At 45.5% G+C, this 20,117-nt stretch overlaps 1 long non-coding RNA gene and 2 pseudogenes across 1 annotated transcript; 2 read left to right on the forward strand and 1 right to left on the reverse strand.

Annotated features, from left to right (window-relative positions):
* Positions 1-6,584: 6,584 nt before the first annotated feature.
* On the forward strand, positions 6,585-8,108 carry LOC147982096 (sphinganine C4-monooxygenase 1 pseudogene; annotated as a pseudogene).
* Positions 8,109-13,529: 5,421 nt separating this feature from the next.
* Positions 13,530-14,962, forward strand: LOC125526913 (polygalacturonase-like; annotated as a pseudogene).
* Positions 14,963-16,667: 1,705 nt separating this feature from the next.
* LOC147982097 (uncharacterized) lies at positions 16,668-17,278 on the reverse strand. The gene is made up of 3 exons (XR_015599983.1): positions 17,229-17,278; positions 17,010-17,114; positions 16,668-16,870 (listed from the first exon to the last, which is right to left on the reverse strand). It is a non-coding gene; the product is annotated as an uncharacterized LOC147982097 (long non-coding RNA).
* Positions 17,279-20,117: the final 2,839 nt, after the last annotated feature.

Consider the following 20,117-nt stretch of genomic DNA (forward strand, 5'->3'; position numbering starts at 1 on the left):
AGGTAGGTGGGCCAGGTTATTCTTCTCTCTCTCTTATTTCTTGTTTTCTATTTTCTGTAGACTTTAGGGCTTTATTAAAAATGCCAGGGCATTTCCAAAAATCATGCAACTAATCATGGCTACTGTTTAGAATATATCCCACAGTAAACATTTTAGTTTATGATTATTTGAGCATTTAAAATATTTTGTAGTATTTGAATGCCCAAATGCAAATAGAGTAAGATTTAATTCAGAACCCAAATATGTCATGAAAAAATGTGCATCACCTCTGGTTACTGTTTACAGCATTTTTCATAAATGATGAACATTTTTGAAAGCCATTTGGATTTACTGAAAATATTTTAGGTGAACCTAGTGCATTCCTTTGATGCTAGGGGTTTGGTCAGTCCCCATTTCAAGTTTCTGAAAAATTTAAATATGATGCAAGATGATGATGTAATGACAAGCAAGGCCAAAGCTAGGGTTGTGACAAAGGGCAAAAACGCAAGGGGAGCGGTCAAATCTGGGCAAAACCGCGTGTTTTCCAAAATTAGGGGCAAATCAGTCGAGGGTGACCCAACTAAGGGTATAAATTCAATTTTCCCTTAAAAACAGGCTTCTCAGTTATGTTCGTCCAGTGTGAGGAGACATTCCCGTCGATTACGGGACGCCTGTGGACTATGGTGACTTCGTCAATTTTAGTATAATGTGTTGGCTCAGTATCTCAGAGGTACTCATGAAGGTAGGACGTGCGTAAGTACATTCCTAAAATATATGTGTGTGTGTATATGAGCATCCTCGATTATACTATTGAAGGAAACCTTGGCGTCATGAAGCTGAGGAAACGAATGGCTACGAACTTATGTGGGGCCGACTATACTTTTTTTAGTCTGCGTGAGTCACCTTCTAAGCTCAGTTGGACGACACAGCATTCTCGTTCTATAGGATGGCTGTACTTGTGATGGTTCCCCAGGATCCAATAAATCCACTTAGGTCTATGTTGTCGTGATATTGTTCTATGGAAGCAGGTGGGTTACTTTTTAGAAGTTCGGCCTAGTTTTTCATTAAAGAAAATCAAAAGGGGGGGAGGGATTGACCTTTCTAACGCATATTTTGTCGTACCGGCATGGCCCCACTGATTTATTTTCGATCAGAGCATCAAGCAGCGTAACCCGATTCTACTTGACTAAGCCCCATGCTCGTCGAAGGAGGGAGTTTGCTTTACCCAACTCTCCTTTTTTATAACAAGGCAAAAACCTCCGACCAATATTCATGAGTTCAATTTATAAAAAATAGCAAACCGACGCAAAGTCATTATCTACTCAAGTAACAACTATTTTGATTTTGTTCACAGCTCATTCCTAGCTAAGACATAATGGCGGGCAGGCAAACAACTTGATTCATGTTGGACTTTCACCCCTAGCCACAAGTCATCCTCGTATTTTTGCCACATACGTGGGTTCGGTCCTCCAAGGCTTGTTACAACTCTCTTCAACCTGCTTTCAAATGGTGATCAGCTACCCGACGGCCGAGATGTGCCATTCGTACAAAGTAATTTAGTACAGACTATCGAAAGCATTGTCATTTTGCGATTTGAGTTTCGAAGATACATGTGTTAAGTTATGGGTAATGTGGGGAAATTTTAAGATGATAATGACTTTGTGTCGGTTTGCTATGTTGTATAAATTGGACTGGCCTAAATACGGCTGGATACGACTTCACACGTTTCGGATCACATGGCGGAGGAAGCAAGCATGACATTCTATGCCTCGCTCCTTAGTGAATCCTTCGCCCCCCTAAGGTGCGCATGGCCAGTCCAATTTAGCGCGTAGGTCACTAAAGAGTGATCTAGCGCGACCCCCCCCCCCCCCCTGTGTGCCTAGTCCTTTGTCTGGGTCGGCCCATTCCGGGTTTCTTCCCCCACCTGTTTTAGAAAGGTTCTAAAACTGGTTCTTTTCTTTGTTTTATCTTCCCGATTTTTCTTTCTTTTTCCTTTGTCTTTTCTGGAACCTTCCGCGAGATCAATTTTATTTTTCCTTTGTTATTTTATTTTATTTTCATTTCTTTTTATATTTATTTTACATTACCTTTTCCTTTTTGTTGTGTTCTCTGTTTTTATTTTCTTTTTAATTTTGCGAACAGCTTTCAAATTGCTGAATTTTTTTAAAATCATGATTTTTTTGAATTTGCAAATCTTTTTTGGGAATCATGAAAATATTTCATATTCATGAATATATTTTTTAAAATTGATAAACTTTTTTCTAAAATTGGTGAATATTTCATAAAATTTTGAATCTTTTCTGAAACTCGTGAACATATTTTTGACTTGGTGGTTTTTCTTGAAATTTGGGAGCAATTTCGAAATTCATAGACATTTTTTTGTTTTACGAATGTTTTTTGAAATTCATGATCATTTTTAGAATTCATGAATATGTTTTGAACAAGCGAACAATTTATGAAATGATATTTTTTAAAAAAATTTGGGGAGAATTTGGGGAATTTAGGATATTTCTTAATATTAAAAAAGTATGCACATTTTTTGAATAAGAAACTTTTTCCAAAAATGTTGAACATTTTTATTTCAAAATATGTTTTGCAAAATTGTGAGCATTTTTTGAATATGCGAACATTTGTTAAAATCACGAACATTTTTTAATCCGCATATATTTTATTATTTCCCAAACCTTTTTTTAAATAGTGATCCTTTTTTAATCCACGAAGATTTTACGATTCTTGTACATTTTTTTCCAAAATTGTCGATTTTTTCAAATTTAAAGTCTTCAGAAGTCCTGAATTATTTGAAAGAAGAAAAACAGAAAAGAAACAAAAAGCAAAGAAAGCAAATGAGAATAGCAGCGCTCTCAACGAAGGCCGGCTCAAAATGGCGCGTGGGGGGTATGCACATTCCGCATCTTCGCAGCGCGCACTGCGCCTAATAGGGGCAATTCCTATTTAGTGCTACAGGCGCCGGTTTCTTCAGTTTTTCGCAAACTGGCGCCTGCAGCAGCTTTCTCACGGGTCTAGTTGGGCCGGCTCATATTTTCCTTTTCCCCTACTAACTTCAAAAAAAGGTCAGAACAGCACCAACCACTCAGCCACTGAATCGAGATTTCATTTCCCTTTTTCATTTTCTTCATGTTTTTTAAAAATGCACAAACTTTAAAACTCAATGAACTTTTTCTTCAAACCGATGAACTATTTTTTCGAATTTGATGATGTTTTTTCAAATTCTATGGACTATTTTGAAATTCTATGAACTTTTTCTGATTTTGATGAATATTTTTACAATTTTGATGAACTCCTTTTCAATTTAAATGAATTTTTTTATAAATCGATGAACTTTTTCAAAATGGACAAACATTTTTCAAAATGAGTGAAGTAAAATTTACTGAACTTTTTTAATCAAATTCAAAGAACTTTTTTAAAATTGGTGAACTTCTTTTTCAAAATATGTGAACTTGTTTCCAAATCGATGAACTTTTTCCAAATTTGGGAACTTTTTTTTGAAATTTCATGAACTTTTTTGAAATTATGAAATTTTCTCAAATTCACAATTGTTTTTCAATAAAAGTGCACGTGTTTAGAAAAAAATAAGGAAAAAGGCGAACAAAACCGTTACAGAAAAAGAGAAACCAGAAGAAAAAAAGCTAGAGAAAGATTAAAAGAAAACAAACGACGTCAATGAGCATTGGCGAAAGAAGTCCACATCACCCCCTGGGGTTTCAGAAACTGGGTAATCTACCCCCTCAACTTCTAAACCGATTAATTAATCTCCTGAGATCTCTAATACCAGCCAAAGTACCCCAAAACCCAATTAGAGTGGTATCCGCTGGTGGTTTTGCTTGCGTGGCTCGAAAGGATGGCCACGTCGGCTTGGTGGGCGGCGCGAGGCGATTTGAGACGGCGCGTGAAGTTTCACCCAATCGACTCTGTTTTGTTCTATGCCCTAATCCCTGGTTCATCTCTTCCTCTTCTCCTTTTCGCCACCATGGCCGTCAGCTGAAGCTAGATGTTCCTTGTTCTGTAGTTTGCCTCCTACCCTTTTTATTTTGGCGGGGAGTTCGTCTCTTATCCTGTTCGTCGCCATGGCCGCCTCACCTCCGTAGTTCCTCTCATGCCCCGATCCCTCATTCTTGACTTGGAAGCACCCTGAAAAAAGACATCGCCATGGATCAACGGAGTAGCGCAATCTCATCTTGGAGCTCCTGTTCGATGTACAGATGTAGATATACTGAACTTTTTTTGGAACGAAGGCTCAAGGGGAGCCTGACTTTGAATTAACAAAGCCATCAACCGGCCAGGGATTACACAAGGCCATCGTTACAACCACTAGATAGCTGCGAAAAGGAAAAGAAAAAAGTAGCGGGTATATAGTGTTGCCGAAGCAGCTTACACCAAAGACTACAAGCCCTATAGGGATAAGCAAAATAAGCACTAGCTAGAAGTCGATGGAGTCCCCCAAGAGAAGTAGATCAACAAAATGGAGGGGTTCTTCATACGGAGACAAAGTCCAGCGATGGTCGCATCCTCATCTACACCGAAGGTGACACCTTGTTCAGTCCGCTCCTCTCCAAATCCAGAAGGGACCCCTGCCCCTCGCCTTGGCTCGAAAGGCGCCGGACCGCTGGAAGATGGAGAAGCTCACCCTAGAGCCAGGATTGGACACGATGCCGGCCACCATGGGAGGTACTCAACCCGACACAGCGCTGCACGAGGATAACCAGACGAATTGCCACACCGCGGGTCACCGCTACCACCACCAAGGGGAGAAAAAACTGCGCAAAGGCACTGACACTGAACAAACGAACAGCGAGCGAGATGAAGCAACCTTATAGGAAGCAGATCAAGCCCGTATGGCTAGGCTCCATGCCCACGCCACCGCATCAAGTTGCTGCTAGCAAAAGAGGGGAGCCCTCTCCCCTCCCTGCCCAAGAATGGTGCCAACCGGCGAGCAAGCAATCAAGGATCCGGCGAGCAAGCCAAAGCAGAGCAACACTGCTACATAAACAGAGCACCAAGTTTCATCTCCCTCGCTGCTGACGCAGCCAACCTGACACCCACCTCACAGCACTCTGCACACTCCTACCATGCCCAAGACGACACCTTCAAGAAGGTGGCGACGCACGTTGCGCCGTTGCCGTCCAGTCTTGGAAAGACAAGGGTTTTCACCCGGGTCATGGAGCAGGTGGGAGAGGAAACGGACCTCGACGAAGCCTCCGAGGAGGAAAACGGCACCTGTCTGTGTCGCCGATGCCGTGGCTGGAGACCCAGCCAAAGATTTCTCCCGGTCCAGTTCCGAAGCTCCAGGCAACCCCACCAGCCACGGATCCGGCATCTTGAGGCCGCCGGCGACCAGATCCGGTGAGGAGGAGCGCTCTAAGGGGAAGTGGGAGCCGCCTTCAGATCCAGGCGCGAACAGGGGGGCCGCGCCCCCGCTGCGACCGGCGCCAGCGCCCGCCGTCACTCGCCGCCCTCGCGACCAAGGAGACGGGGGGGGCAACACCCGCGACGCCGCTCGCCGCAGAAACGGCGCCGCTGCACCACCCGAGGCCGCTTCCTCGGCGCCCGAAGCCCTCCGCGAGGAGCGAAGCAGCCAGATCCTCGTCGCCGCCGTCCTGGGTGACCACGCGGGGTCACCTGAGAAAGTAACGATGGAGATGTTTCGAATGTGTGGCTGGCTCACCTGATTGAGAGCCGGGAGGGGGTCGATGGCAGCTCCCCTTCCTGTAGTCCACGTACATCTGGCTCACCTGTTGTATTTTTGTTGGTGAGTGCAGGCATCTAGGCAAGGAATCCAGGCTAGAGACCATCAAGGACGCAACGACTCGTTGGAGGGGGGCGAGAAGGTTTAACAGTTTCACCAAGTCATTCCTCATACATGATCCGAATAGACCAAAACTGAAGCCTCCTCAGAGGATCAATTAGTTCCAGGAAAAGTATACACCGAATCGTACCACGGGCCCAAATGGTGTACATTATACTCTTGGTAGGCATGTGCTGATGCTCTGAGAAGAGCGAATTCAGTTTAGTTCAGATTGAGAATTAGTATGTGTAAAAAAATCATCTTCTCTTGCGGGTGTTGTTGTCCCAGTTTAGTTGAGAAGAGATAAGAATTCAGAGAAAGCATTTTGTTCAGGGAATGTACTTCTGAGTCTACAAACTGTTGCATATGCACAAATATATGTAATCTAAATGCAATATTTTCCTGTGACATGAATGAAAGCTTTTGGGAACTGAAAGTACTCTGTTGTTGCAACTATCATGGTTGCTAATTGGCAGCATTTTATTTACATTCAACATCATCATTGTAAATTGGCAATAGCAGAATTAATAAACAAGGCAGCACACCAATTATTTGTATAGTTCCAACTTTACTTCGGAAGAACACATTTTTCTGAACATAACAGTAAATTCACATAAGAACAAGCCATGCCCACATCAGAAAACAATACATGCGTCACATAATAGGGAGCAAGTGCTAGCAGTACTAGTTTTACATAATATAGCATGAATCAGAGCATGCACAGTGAACCATGTACCACAAGTTCATTTTTATTTTGCTGTAGCTAGATAACTAGCATTTCAATTATTGCCATATAACAACCATGGGAATCCTGATTGGTTTGGCATTGCCTAAGATATCGACCCAGGTGCTTGTTGATAAGAAGATGTTGCAGATGGAGGTTGAGATGATTGTGTCTGTGCTTTCCTTCTATTCTTTGCTCTCTCGTAGAAAGGTGCAGTGGAAGGGCTATTTTGTGAAGTTGAGACCTTCTTCTTCCTATCTGCTGGCTTAGATGCTCTAGGACCTTGCTTTGTTGATGGACCAGGAGCTGAACTTTGTTGTGTTGATGGGACATGAGCTTGCTGTGTTGAAAAACAGTAAATGTGAGCACATTTGCACATGTCAGGAAGAAAATGCAAGTAAAAGAAGAAAGAAAGGGGGCACCTCTGTTCTTGCTTGCTTTGCCTTCCTCCTTGTAGCTGCTCTTGTGAAGTTGGCATGCTCTTTATTACCAGCAGTATTATGGTTGGTACATTTTGTTTTGTTGTGCCCCTGGGTTCCACAACTTGAACATGTGACCTGAGTGCCTGCTCGTGACATTTTTTATGGATCCCTAGGTTTCTCTCCTTCTTCGTGCCTTCTCTTTGTCTGAGGCCTGCCTTTCTGAGTTCTCTTCTTAGGTGGAAGAGGTCTAGGTTTTTCAAAAATTGGCCAATCTTCTGGTCCATTCACAGGCTGTAGAACATGATCATAAATTTTGTCGTACTCAGCTATTGAGTAGCAAGGTGAAATATAGAGATCCAAATCTCTAGAGCAGGCATAGATTGAACTCACTGCATGACAACAAGGTAAGCCAGAAAGTTGCCAATATCTACATAGCCGTTAGTACATGGTAGAACCTTGATCTCATGATGACATTATTAAATGACTGACACATGTTATTCTCAACTGAATCACAGAAAGAGCAAATCCTGAAGTAGGCCCTGCACCAATGCTCTGGCGAGGTTTTCATCATGTCTTTCTGACCGTCACTTGCTTAATTATACACAGGTCACAGGAGGAAAAGGACCGACGACGAAGGCCGCTGGCGGCTCGTACCTGACGGCGGCGGCTCAGATAGCGGTGGCAGCGCTGGTGTTCGACGCGTACCGGTATGCGTGGCACCACTTGGCGCACCGCAACCGGTTCCTGTACCGGCGCCTCCACTCGTGGCACCACCGCATCGTGGTGCCCTACGCGTTCGGGCGCCATACACGGCCACCCGATCGAAGTCCTCATTGATGACACGGCCAGCGGCTTGCTCCCGGTTCTTGTCTCCGGCTTGTCGTCCTCGCCGCACGCCAGGGCTGTCTTCCTCTTGCTCTGCAATATCATGGGCATCGACAACCACTGCGGCCTGTGGCTCCTGCCGCGCCGCATGCAGTCGGTCTGGAACGGTGCCGCGCACCACAGCCTGCACCACATGCCGCGCGGCGTCAGGCACAACTTCTCCGACAGCTTCTTGGTGAGGTGGGACAAGGTGTTCGGAATTGGAACGCACATGCCCTACGCCGTGGAGGAGAGGCCAGGCGGCCAAGGACTCGTGCTCAAGCCCATGCCCATGCCGCCTACGAAGGCCGACTAACTAATGAACGACATGCTCGATCAGGCAGGCAGGCAGGCAGGCAGTTACATGCAATTGTGTTTTTGTCGTACGAAGATATGTACGTACGTATCGATATATCTTTTGTGTGCCTTTCGTTTCATAGCACGCAAGTGTTCAATAATTTGTTGAGTCACTACATGTCTACTCTATTCCATTCAATAAAGTTCTGTACCACCAGCCCCGCAAAAAAAAAAAGTTCTGTTCCACCAGCTCAGCTTTCAAGCCTTCAACGACTACCTCATCAATCATGGCGGGCCTATCAAACCCAACGTCTCCAAGATCTGTCATGTTGTTTCAGAGTTGCTAGAGGTAAAAAATGAGGTTAGTCCAAAACTAATTGAAGAAGACTAAATTGGTTGCCAGAATCCAAGTGACAATTATCTAAACAACTCGATCACTGATGGCGCGTGTTCCCACTCATCTACTTATATAATAAGATGATAATTACTCAAAAAATATAATAAGATGATAGACTTTTTATAAATATATTACGCATGAATAATGGAAGTTAAATTTACATAAACAAACCCATGTATGAGTCATGAATTGAGGAGAATCCCCCACACACTAAAATCTCCCACACATACAAATTGACTTGATATGACATCATACAAGATAATCCTAGAACGAATAAAATATGAAATAAAATGAAACATGTATATGCTCTTCCAGTGATGCATTTGTCATATGGTACACTTTACTGTTGGAAAATTATCAAAGTGCATTTCTCAAAACAATTTTTGTTATCAAAGTGCAAACTAAAGTTGGTGCTACCAAAAAACGTGCTATAGTACCGTTTCGTTGACACAAAAACATCTAAAAGGGCGCAAAAATAATAGTATACTTTATAATTTTCACAAACACACATACTGTTCAGTGGTAATATATAGCCGCGTAAACAAATTAAATAAAGGACTGTCGCCAGCGGCAATCCCTTCAGGGCTAGCCTCAGAAAGTGAGTATATATATGTACGAGGCAACCACAACAATCTTAATATCCATCAACAAACATAGGAAATTTTACGTTGATCACAGTAGTGCCTAAACAGGGAGTAGTACCATGGAGCTGTCAAGCTAACATCGACAAAGATAGGGAATTTGGTTTATCCAATGACCACCACTATCGACATCCTAATATCTATATGATCACCACTATCAACCACTTCATCATCAGCTGAACGGCTGGACATATTAGTGTGTGCGATGTTTGTTGTCTGGTTGTTTCTTGGTGACGTGCTAGTTGTTGATATTCTTGTGCGTACATGGAGAGCGGATGTTTGGCTCCCGGGAGCCATGGAGGCCTTTTTTTGAAAACAAATCAAAATTCAAAACTTTTCGGTTTCAAAAAAATCTGAAAAAATTGTGCAAGTAAACAAGCATGTTATGTCTATGTGTGTAAAAATTTAGAATGAAAAACGTTGAAATGTGACCTGTACAAAAAAGACAAATTCATGACCTGGGAGGATGAATAGTATCATGTGTTAAAAAACCCAGATTTGTCTTGTTTGCAAAGCCCTCATTTCAACTTATTTTGCCCTGAAAATTTACACACATGTGTGTTATGCCTTCATGTATATGTGTGTTTTATTTCAGAATTTTTTGAAATGTAGAAAATATAAAATTCGACAAAATTCAAAATTTTCAAAACCGAGCTCCATGGAGCTCGGCCTCCAAAGACAATATCCGTGCGCACATGCATAAAACAAAATGTCTTGGCCTGCTCGTTGGTGGTGTTGCCCAAGTGTTGGGTCTCAAGAAGTAGCTAAACTAGTGTCAAAAGAAGTTAAAGTATCCTTGTTTTATGTATGGTTGTCCCCAACAAGCAATGAAATATAATGAAATTAATCTTGAGCAAAAAGGTTTGAATAGCTTTTGCTGCAAATTTCCAGTTACACATTGTGTGCATGAATCTCTGAAATGGGTACTCTGGAATCATGGGCTGTATCTGCTTGCAGTTGGTGCCTATATTTCAAGCTGAATAATATTTTGTAGCTGGCTCGTGAACATCGCCAGCGAGTGGACGTATCAAATCTGATGGTGTGTGTGCTTTTGCGATCAAATCAGATGGAATTAAATTACACTGCATCAATAGGTATTGGGGAAATTGGTCTAATTAATTGCATCAGGCAAGTTATGTCCAAACCATAACACAAGTCTAAAATTTATAAGTTGTTCGACACTGGCTGGCTGATGAGCAGAAGAAGAAATGAACAACCTTGTAGTACTAGGAGAGAAGCGAATTATCGCATAGATCTTCATTTATCTATCTATCAATTGTCTTCCCCGTGCTAGGTATTGGGCCAGTAAATAGAGTCCAGCTCACCGCAAAAGCACACCAACCGATGAACATAGTTTACCTTTCCCGTGAGAAACCAGTGCCACTTAGGCTGCTTGTAATGGGGAGTATCATATACTAGTATCATGCATATGATACTAGTCTATGATACTACGTCTCTAATGCATAGTATCATATGTTGGTATCATAGATGACTACATTTATTGCCATGCATGACACAAAGCAGCACATCATTTAATATGATACGGTATCCTAATATGATACTCAAGCCTCTCTTTCTTCATTTAATTCTATGCCACTTCATCAAAATTGCTTAGTTGGCATGCATGATACTACCTATGATACTCCCATTACAGGCAGCCTTAATTCTCCTCCCTTGATGTAAATGTAGACAAGGGATTCCCATCATCCAGCCAAGGATGGTCTGACTTGCGCCACCTCACGATCTGTGGCACCGCGACCTCCTCCTCTCTGCCATGCCTGTCAACATAATAAACTCTCTATTTATACTAGAAACGCCATTCATCCGCGTGCTGGATGCGAGTGTGACTTATGACTTGGGACTTGGGCAACGGCCGGCGAGAGGCGACGCTCTCCTTGTGAGGTGTGGTTTTGCTCCTTACCTCTCGATCAGTTGTCGCCGGCGAATCTCTCACTGCATATGGATCTTGCACCTCCCGGCCCGTACATGGTCGGCGGCTGGATAGTAGGCGGGCTGGGCGAGAGAAGCTAGGTTAGGTTGAATCGAATTGAAGGCGGGTAGGAGGAGCCATGAGACTAGCCACAATGGGAGTAATTTCAGTAGTAACTTCAAGTCCAACTCAGCAAATTTGTCTATGTGGCAATGAGTTAATGAATAGAGAGGTAGTTCTAGTAACTTAGCTAATTACTGTAACATCACATGTCCCAATGCAGTCTATAACCTAATAAATGTAGCTCTGCATGACACCGCACCTATGTTACTACCCACTATGAAGATAATAACATAGTCTAGGAATATGTATATGTTACTAGCGTATGTTACTCTCTATTGTAACTAGTTTGAGGTGAAAAGAAAGCGAGGAAATCGAAGCGTGCAAATGAATCGATGGAACACCAGCGGAGCATGTATGTCAAAAATAAATAATGGCGACGGACCGACAGCGCGCGGCAAATTAGCCTGGACGCAACCGGGATTGGGCAAGAAGCTAGGGTCCTAGCGTGGACGTCTCCCGCCAGCGGCGAGCAAGGTCGGGCGAGTCATGAAATTAATAAAAATTGGGTGGGAGCTTGACTGCTCGAGGGAGAAGAAAGGAAGACAAACGACCTACGTACGGGCCTAGGAGGAAGAAGACCTACTCTTAGAGCAGCATCAACAGGCGCGCAACCGCGTGGCACGCTAAAAGCAGATTACAGCGTTGAAATAGCCACTTCTAGCCTGTCGGGGAGCGCTCGCTGCAAAAAATTGTGCGTACACGCCGCTCCAATAGATGCGTTAAACTACAGCGTACGATACACATATGTACGCAAAAAACAAGATACATAGATACAACGATAGATAGAGGAAAAACGATATATAGATAGTTCAACATAGATAACATAGATAGTTTATAGCATAGTTCAACTACTCGTCGTCCTCCTCCTCCGACTCCAACTCGGTGATGCCCTCCTCCTCCTCCGACATCGTAATGAAGGTGTCAATATACCGATCATTGTTTTGATTTCAGGTCGATGCGTCTCCTAGCTCGATGTTGAAGAGTGCGGCTGCCTTCTGCGTACGCCTGTCCTCATGATAGGCGGCTCACTCCACCCTCCTCTTCGCCCTCTCCGCCCTCCTTTGCGCGTAGAATTCGCGCTCGCTAACGACGTCCTGTGGGAACCGTTGGCGGCACAGCGCCATGGCCTCCTCGTCCATCTCAGTGATGTTGAGGCGGCGCTCCCGCCTCCGGTTGTCATGACGGTCCTCGTCGATGAAAGCCGCGGGGGAGGCGCGAGCTCCTGTGCCTGCTCCCGCGTCGCCACCTCAGGGAAATTCATCTCCCTACGAGGCCGCCGGAGGCGCCACGCCGCCGCGTCGTATGCACGGGCGGCCTCGTGGGCACTGTCGAAAGTGCCGAGGTCGAGGCGCATCTCGCCGGATCAGATCTCGGCGGAGAAGGCGGTGGAGGGGCGCGTGCGGACACTGCGGTAGCCCGAAGCTCCCCGACGGCCCGGTGGCATGGTGGCGCTGGATTTATAAAGCACGTCGGACGCCGCGTGCGATCTTTTCTCGTGCGCCTGAGTTTCTCGCGCCCGCTGTAGCGCGCGAAACCGCCCCACATGCGCTAAAACCCACTTTTACCGCATGCACGCGTTTTTTACAGCCAGTGTTGGAGATGCTTTTACGTGCGCGTGCGTGCGTGCCATTCATTTCCTTTTTCCATATTATAATTATTATTAGATTGAGAAAAAGAAAAAAAAGTGGTCCGTTTTCTGGTTGGTTGGAACGAAAAAACAAGAGAACGTCACGCACTATTGGAATTAACGACGACCTACAGTATCAGTCACCTAATTATACTCTTTTAAATCGGGTTTGCTATTTCACATCTAGATATGAGATATTATCTCACATCTAACTTCCTCATCCTTAAGGACAAAATAAATCCATGGAGACTTTTAAAAAAATTAAGGATGAGGGAATTAGATGTGAGAGGGAGTTAGGTATAAGATAATATCTCATATCTAGATGTGACATAGACGAACCCCCTTTAAATATGCTTGTACTTCACGTGTAACTTGTTGCCATAAACTCGTGTCTACTGTTCCGCGTAGAGTATTCCGCGGATCGTTTTGGTCAGCTAGCTTACGAGCGTATTTGCAACTTGCCGGAAGCCAGCGACTCTACAACACGCGTGTTCCGTCGGAAATTAATCGATCGGAACGAAGCTCGATGGTCTCGGCGGAAAGAACTTGTCGAGTCGGAGGGACCTGCGGCAACAAGCGAGATCACAGCTCATCGTTCGTCACTTGTTGCCATTGCAGAAAGTACTTGACGTCGGGTCTGGGCCAACAATCTATCCACCTGATCCAATCATCGTCATTATCATATCATAGTTTCACAGAGATAGCATCCGACCGATCGTGCGATGAGCGGTCATAGGCTCTCGCTGCTGTTGGTGGTGTTGATGGCACTGGTGGCGTTGACGACGGCGGCAGAGTACAATGTGGTGGACTACGGCGCGAGGCCTCGACGACGGGACGGACTCGGCGGGGGCAATTCTGGCCGCGTGGGGTGCGGCATGCAATGACACGGGGCGCTCCGGCTCCCGGCCGGTGCTACGGGTGCCGGCGGGCAGGTTCCTGCTCAGCCAGGCCTACTTCAAGGGGCCATGTCGGAGCGCCGGCGTGGACGTAGCCATTGACAACAACAGCACTGTCTTCGCGCCGTCGGCAGTGGACAACAGGACGTGGATCATGTTCCACCATGCAGACGGCCTGGCGATCCGTGGTGGGACGCTGGACGGGCAGGGGCAGGAGTACTGGGCGTGCAAGAAGGCCGGTAGGTGCACCGCCGGGCAGGGGCCCAGGGTGAGTGATGACATGAACTTTTTGGTTTCTTTTTGCATCGTAATTCGGTTCAGTTTCCTTATGACGGACGTCGGCCATACATGTGTTTGCAGACACTCGACATTAGCCAATCCAAGGACGTGAGCGTGAAGCAGCTGACACTGCTTGACAGTAAGGAATTCCACATGACCATCTTCGACTGCAGAAGCGTGACGGTCCAAGGCGTCCGGATCATCGCGCCGGCCGACAGTCCCAACACCGACGGCATCCACGCCAGCCACTCCCGCCACGTGAGGATCCTCAACACCACCATCGGCACCGGCGACAACTGCATCTCCTTGGGGCCCGGCACCTCCAACATGCTCATCAGGGACATCAAGTGCGGTTCGGGCCACGGCATCAGGTGCCACCTTCAGTTGCCAGTTCATCATACATTTTTTTTGTTTGCTTGTGATTTGTGCAGCGTTTGATAGATAGCATTGGTTTTGTGTTTGCGTTGGATGGACGGTGGCAGCATCGGGAGCCTGGGATGGCAGGACGGTGAGGAGGGAGTGAGAAATGTGACGGTGGACAGGGCGGTGCTGAAGGGCACAACCAACGGCCTGCGAATCAAGACGTGGGCGATGCCCAGCTCCGGCTCTGTCACCAACGTCTCCTTCTCGCGGGTCACCATGAACCGCGTGGCCAACCCCATGGTCGTCGACCAGAACTACTGCCCCCGCAAGGTCGGCTGCCCGGGCAATGTACGTCTCCTTCCCTACATCTACATGCATGCAACCACACGGACATCAAGGGCTCGTCGGCGACGCCCGTGGCGGTGAAGTTCAACTGCAGCGGCACCAACCCCTGCAGCGGGATCAAGCTCAGGAACATCAGGCTGAGGTACCGGCACCAGCGGCCGGCGCAGGCCAAGTGCCAAAACGCCGGCGGGTCCGCGTCCGGAGAGGTCACACCGCCCAGCTGCTTCAGACGATCGGAGTTCTCTTCGCTTGACTGGTTCGTGTACTACTAGTATACACCTTCCACAGTTACGTAAGATAAAACAACATGGGAGTGTGATCATTGCTTGGTGGATCTCAAAGCGACCCTTACATGCAGCCCAGGATAGTAGTTTTAGCAGATTCGCTAATTCTCAATTGATTGAAACATATTTGACATTTGACTGTTTTTCAATTCAAAAACAATCAAATACCCTCACCAATCAACAGCTGGCACCTGTAAATAGCAGAAATATCAACAGATAACAAAAAGAAATTGACACGGGTTGGGCTAAACAATTGACATGGTTCGTCCTGGACAACAAACCCCTCTAGAAAATCAGGGCCCAGCACCCGCCTGATCTCCAGGACCACACATCACATGCCCACAATGGAACGCACGCAAAGGGCAAACTCCTCTTCACCTCTTGCATGAACAAATCACAAAGAAATTGCTTCATGTAAAAATAGAGAGATCAACATCAGCTATAATTCTGGGAAAAACATACAGGACATCAACAAGGAATTAACATGGGAAATACAATAAAAATTTCAAAAAACATACAGTGTAGGAACCTAGTAATTTCCAGTGTAAATCCCCATGTAACTATACTTGTAAAACAAAAAATACCTAAAATTACCAGTGTAAAATAAACTGTAACTACTTGAAATTACACTGCCAGTAAATCCTAGAAAATTACAGTGCGAATCCTAGAAATTTACAGTGCGAATCCTAGAAATTTACAGTGCAAAAACCAGTGAAAATGTAGATAAAAGATGCAATTACACTGTAAATACCCAGTAAATTCCAGAGCAAATTAAACTGTAGGTGCCTAATCTGTAAATCCTAGCAAATGATAGTGTAAATCATAGAGAATTACAGTGCAGAAACCGGTGTAAACAAGACAAAAGATTACACTGTAAACTCACTAAATTCTAGTGTAAATTAAATCATGTCACCTAGTAAAAATTCCACTGTAAATCCTAGGAAATTACAGTGAAATTACACTGCAATTACAGTGTAAATTAAATCCAATAAATCCTAGAAAATTACAGCGTAAATAGAAAGTTACAGTGCAAAAACCGGTATAAGCATGGAGACAAAAGACAATTACACTGTAAATACCCAGTAAATTCCAGTGTAAACTAAGGGTACCTAGTAAAAATTCCATTGTAAATCCTAGAAAATTAGAGTGAAAACTGGTGTGGTTTACTTTAATTTATACACTGGTAGAAAAAGGGCCTATAGTCCCGGTTCGTAAGGGCCTTTAGTCCCGGTTCCTGAACCGGGACTAAAGTGTCGGTACTAATGCCCCGACCCTTTAGTCCTGGTTCAATCCAGAACCGGGACTGATGGGCCTCCACGTGGGCAGTGCGCAGAGCCCAGTCAGGAGACCCTTTGGTCCCGGTTGGTGGCACCAACCGGGACCAATAGGCATCCACGCGTCAGCATTTCTGTGGCTGGGGTTTTTGTTTTTTTTGAAAGGGGGGGTTGGGGGTTTTGGGGGGTTAATTTAGGTGTTTCATATATTGTGTTAGCTAGCTATAATTAATAGAGAGAAGTGTCCTCTGTTATGTCCGTGCTTGGTCGACGCTACGTACTATACATACGTATAGAGAGGACTAGACACGCTAGCTAGCTAGTAAGCAAACGAAGGAAACAGAAGATCGTCATGAACATATATGCATACAGAGAGAAGTGATATCGACCACCTCTCCTTCTCCAAGAGATTGGTCGAACAACAAGTTCTCGTATATCTATCTGACACTACCGGCTACATATATACAATAATTATCTCTTATAAATATAATCATACGGACTCAGGGTCCACATAGAATTCTCCGTCTTCAGGGATCACGTGGTCAAGAAAGAATGCCGCCAATTCCTCTTGAATTGCTCGCATGCGAGCTGGTGCTAGGAGTTCATCCCGCTTCCGAAACATCTAATTTGAAGAAGGGGGTCAATATATATATATATATATATATATATATATATATATATATATATATATATATATATAAATGAAACTCAACACAAATGATGGTAATAAAATAAAATTGTGAATGTTGTTATTTACGTACTTCATATTGTTCGTTAGAGTACCCGCCCCGCTCACAGGTCGTGTGGCGGATGGACTCGCAGATGTAGTATCCACAGAAATCATTCCCTTATTCCTGCCACAACCACTTTACAAGAAATAGAGGTCAATCAAACTGATAAGCAAGAATGCTAAATGGTATTGATGAAACTAGCGCTTGAATCACTAGGAGATGCGCGGAACATGCTACTATAGTACTTACTTTCGGGTGTCTAAATTCCAGCTCCTTCGGCAGTCCCGGAACTGTTTTTGGTGAATTTTCTCCAAACCCTGTCGGACAAAGAAAATAATTACTTGATATCAGGAAATGAACAAAGTTGCTGATATGGTGGATAATGATCGATTTAACTTACTTCTTGAGGATTTCAGTCATGTCCGCATACTCCTGGGATCTTTTCGTTTAGAGTCCAAGACGGTTACTACTCCCTGCTCAAGCTTAATCTCTAGGAGAATATAGTGGAAACTGCACACACATGCATAACTCATGAATTACATTACTATAACCTTGACTAATATATAAGCGAAACCGAATACGCACAAGACAGTAACACTCACCTGAAGTTGTAAGGAAAGAGTATTATATCTTTGTTTTGATTTATTACGAACGATCGTAGCAAGTTGGCCTCGGTAGCTGCGGCATGAAGTTTAACCTGAGTTGCATCTATGAGATATGTGTTAATGAACCCAATATCACCGACTTGTCTTTTCTTCAATTCGGCGATCTTCAATCTGCATAATATAGTGAGGATGATTATAAATACATGCAATGAAAGAGCTAAGCTATATAGAGAAACTTAATGACAGAAGTAGTACTACTTACAGACAATAGCAGGTGACGGTTGTTTTATCGAGGGCCAATTGATTAAAAAACTGATAGAACTCCTCAAATGGAACAGGCAACAGATCAATTCCAACGAGGTCATGCTCCTTTTTAACTTTCACATACAAAGTACTCCTCCCCCCAGAGTCTCTGCAGATTTTCAAGTACCAATCATGCAATCTTCGCATCATCGTTGATAGAGATCTTTCATCTTTGACGAGAGGCTTCCCGTACCCGTATCTTTGTATTTGCACGTCCATGGGTTCATAATGTACTTCGTCGGGCAGGTAATCTACAAGATTGGTATAACCGGGCACCATCCTCGGATCATTAGCGACGTTGTGGCTAGGCACCTTGAGCGGGGGGCACGATTGCTTCGCTTGTTCGCCGAGCTGGGCAATTTGTTTCCCAGCTCGTCGTTCTTTCAGCCTTTGATCACTGACAGTACTTCCCGACTGCTCCGCTTCGGCAAATTCCTTTCCAATAATGCGGTCATAGTTTCCTTTCGGCGGATCAGACTTCGGTGGTTTTGTCAGGGCAGCCAGAGTGCGCTTCACTTTAACCCGATCTACCTTCTCCTCCAGAGGTGGATGTTTCTTTGCTTTCACCCCTTCAAAGAAGTTCCTCACTTCTTCTCGCGCGATCTCGGCGTTCTCCTCCAGGGTCCTCTCATATGGTAACTTCTCTGGAGTCTTCAGAGAAGGACCGAATCTGTATGTCCTCCCGCCTCTGGTTGTACTGCTAGACGCCGACCGAGCAGACGGAGCGGTTGTCTTCTTTACTTGCTTAAGAGGCGGAGGAGAAGGACTACGACGCGCCGGAGCAGCTGGAGCGGCGGCAGGTCTCTTCCGCCCTTGCTGACGAGGCGGAGAAGGAGGAGGCTGGCTGCTCGGGCGCGTCGGCGCAGGCGGAGAAGGAGGCGGAGTGCCACCACGCGCCGGAGAAGGAGCCGGCCGAGGGCCCTGATCGTCACTCGCCGGAGGAGGAGGCGGTGGAGGCGGAGTGCCCTGACTCGCCGGAGGAGGAGGAGGAGGCGGTGGCGTCCAGTTCGGAAGGTTGATGAGCTCCTTCCGCCATAGGCATGGAGTCTTCAGAGCAGACCCCAGCCGAGTCTCCCCTTCACCGGTAGGGTGGTCAAGCTGGAGGTCCTCAAATCCCTCCGTTATCTCATCCACCATCACCCTAGCATATCCTTCTGGAATCGGCCGGCAGTGAAAAGTTGCGCCGGGTTCAGTAGGATAAACAGAGCCAACAGCCGCCTTGACCTTCAAATTCATCCATTGCGTCATAAGGTGGAAATTTTGAGACTCCGTTATAGCATCCACGGGATAGCTGGCAGGAGCCGTCAAGGCATGCTCTAGCTGAAGCAGCTCGGTGGAAGCCACGCTACTTCTGCGCTGAGATGGCGGGGTAGCTTCGGGGGAGGCTTCGGCAGTACGTTTGCTGCGATTTGCTTCTCGTTCCTCTATCGCATCTACCCTTGCTTGCAGCGCCTGTATTTGGGTCTGCTGCACTTTTTTCCTCCTCTCATGGGATTTGTAACCGCCTGCGTCCGGAAACCCAACCTTCCACGGAATGGAGCCTGGCGTGCCTCGTGTCCGTCCAGGGTGCTCAGGATTCCCGAGGGCCATTGTGAGCTCGTCGTTCTCTCTATCTGGAAAGAACGTCCCTTCCTGCGCTGCTTCGATATACTGCTTAAGCTTACTGACTGGTATGTCCATTTGATCGTTCGTCCAAATGCACTTCCTTGTTACAGGGTCCAGGGTTCCGCCAGCCCCGAAGAACCAAGTCCGGCAACGGTCTGGCCAGTTAATTGTCTCTGGTTCGATCCCTTTATGAACCAGATCATTCTCAGTCTTGGACCACTTAGGCCGGGCTACGAGGTAGCCACCTGACCCCGTGCGATGGTAGAGCTTCTTCTTCGCAGCATTTTGCTTGTTTGTCGCCGACATCTTCTTAATCTTTTCTGATGTCTTAATCTTTTCTGATGTCTTGTGGGCCACAAATGCGGGCTAGTGATCTCTGATCTTCTCATATCTGCCCTTGAATTCTGGTGTCTCAGTATTTTCGACAAACTTATTCAGCTCTTTTTCCACCTCCTGAATAGTTCTGCCATCCTCTTCAGAGCAAAAGACTTGATTAATTTCTCTTTAACTGGGTTCTCTGGATTATCCTCAGGCGGTAGGGTGAAATTTGACTTCAGCTCAGTCCAAAGATCATTTTTCTGCATATCATTGACATAAGACACCTCAGGGTCTTCTGTAGCCGGCT

This window comes from Triticum urartu, chromosome 3A, assembly GCF_056163025.1.
Source record: "Triticum urartu cultivar PI428250 chromosome 3A, HENAU_Tu73, whole genome shotgun sequence".
Taxonomy (NCBI): Eukaryota; Viridiplantae; Streptophyta; class Magnoliopsida; order Poales; family Poaceae; genus Triticum; species Triticum urartu.